The sequence below is a fragment of the Ceratotherium simum genome, chromosome 23 (genome assembly GCF_057802395.1).
Source record: "Ceratotherium simum simum isolate JZ-2026a chromosome 23, ASM5780239v1, whole genome shotgun sequence".
NCBI classification, from domain to species: domain Eukaryota; kingdom Metazoa; phylum Chordata; class Mammalia; order Perissodactyla; family Rhinocerotidae; genus Ceratotherium; species Ceratotherium simum.
The window spans coordinates 30,554,167-30,556,616 of NC_141922.1; positions in this window are offsets into that span (position 1 = coordinate 30,554,167).

Sequence of the window (2,450 nt, forward strand, 5' to 3'; positions counted from 1 at the left end):
AAGCCGGCGGAGGCACGAAAAGGAAGGTGGGAGGGCGGGAAGTGCGAGGCGAAGAGGAAGGCTGACGAGGGAAGGGTAGAGGACAGCCCCCAGGCCTGGGCTGGGATCGGGGTGGGGGTGGGGGAGAAAAGCCCCTCGCGGGCGCGCGCGAGCCGCACACACTCACCTGCCCCTCCCCCTCCCCGCCCGCCCGGCGGAGGCTCCGAGCTGCCGCGGGCCGCGCGCGCACACAAGGCGCGCGCACGCGCGCTGCCGATCGCTTCCTCGAGCTCGCGCTCCTCCCGTTCAGTCCCAGCACCGCTCATTCAAAGCCGGGCGCGCGCTCCGTCGCAGCCGCCGTTGCCGTCGCGCAGCTGCCATGGCCTCGCCCTCCTTGGGAAACCCTCCCCTAACCCCTCCCTCTTCGCGCTCCTGGAGGGAGGTACTCCGTTGCTCCAGGCCCTCACTTCCTCACCCGCCCCAGGTCCTGTCTGGCCCAATAGGAGAGAGGCTGCGGGTCTGACGTCGGGGCTATGAACCAATGAGCGCCGGGGGAGGCGGGGCGAGCGACGACAGGCGCGGCTGTGGCCGAGGCTGGAAACGGGTGGTTTTTTGTGATCGTTTCTGGCTGTACCGTTTCTGGCTGTACCGTTTCTAGCTCTTCCATCGCAGAGCGCCTGGGCTCGTTCCTTGTTGCCCTACTTTCTGTACAGAGTACCTCTGGTCCGATCATGCCCCTTCTCGTTCTACCCACAGAATCCCCCTACCATGTGGGACCAAGGGAGAGCAGTGTTTAGATTGCAAAAAATGAGGGAGCCCCCCCGTCTGAGGGTGATTTGGATGTGGGTAGGCCAGATTTCAAATCATTCTGCCACCTTAGGGGTGCGACACATTGAGTTTAATTCAGGACTTAGCCTCCTCCAAGTAATTTTTTTTACCGAATTTCCTTTAACCAGATATTAAAAAGTGGCATTTCACCTGTCTCTTTCCGCGCTTGCAGCGCGGGCTAGGCATTCTCCCAAACGAGGGTGTTCTTTCTTTCTGTGGTTCTCTGTTTGAAGCCTGACCCTTTTTTCCTTCTTTTTGTCCAGTATGCTATTAAATGGCTGGGATCCTTTGCTGTTGTGGGCGAGAGGCCCTCAGAAAACTATCTCCTCCACTGTTGCAAAGGACTGGTGAGGGAAGATAGAAATTTATATGGTCAAAGGCTGAAACCACTTCATGCAAGTTGTTCCCCAACCAGCCTTGTTCTTTTTCTACCTCTTTTTTGACTACAACTACCTTTGTTCTGTCACCCTGACCAGTACCCACCTACCCACTTAACTTTCTAGTACCCACCCACCAATCTGTACCACATTTCTATTAATAATTTAACTTGTGTATCCCCAAGAGGGGAAGAAAGAGAATGTCTATGACTCTTGCTCTGAAATGATTCTGTGTAACTTTGGATAAGTTCTTTCATCTCTAAACTTCAGGTTCCTCATCAGTAAAATGACCATAAAGTGCTTACTTCATAGAATGACTAATGGTTGCAAAGCTCTTAGGGCAGAGCCTGGCACATAGCAAATATTCATAGCTAGTAGCTGTTTCTGCAGCTACCCCTGCTACACAATTTCGTCATCATTCCCAGTTACCACACCTCCCTATAGCCGCTAAACCGTCTTAAGTCCCTTGAACACCTGCTCTAACCTTAATCTCTTCAACTGCCTAAATTCCAATACTTCATCATTTCCAAATTTTTTTGGAATTCCAAAATCCAGTAATCCAGATAGCCTCCGTGTTGACATAAACATGTTTTCAAAACGTTTTTCCTTAGAGCCATATCTTTATTTCAAATTATTTATTATATGCCTATGGTTTTTTTTTTTACTATTCTGTTTTCTTTATTAAATTTGCCGTTTCCAAATGAAACAAAACAAAAAGTGTATATTTTTCTAGAAACTAGTTAGTAAATACTCGTTTTCCAACAGTGACAGAACAAACAGGAAACTTGCTAAAGATTGCAAAGTGTACTTAAAAAATATCTATAAACGAATATTTTATTTATTTATTTATTTTTTTTTTAAAGATTTTATTTTTATTTTTTTGCCCCCAAAGCCCCAGTAGATAGTTGTATGTCACAGCTGCACATCCTTCTAGTTGCTGTATGTGGGACTTGGCCTCAGGCTGGACAGAGAAGTGGTGCCTCGATGCACATCCGGGATCCGAACCCGGGCCACCAGCATCGCAGCGCGTGCACTTAACCACCAAGCCACAGGGCCGGCCCTAAACGAATATTTTAAATCATCTTTAGTTGAGTAGTGAGCCTATAATTGGGGATCGTAGGTGCCAATAATTTGGAATCTTGCTTGGGGCCACCTCTTAGGAGTGTGCAATTTGAAGTCCTGTCCTCTGCCCAAGGCTTGAGTGGGGTGGGAATGGGGACCACCAAATGTCAAGTGGGAGAAGCATAAGGGATAGCACTCAATATG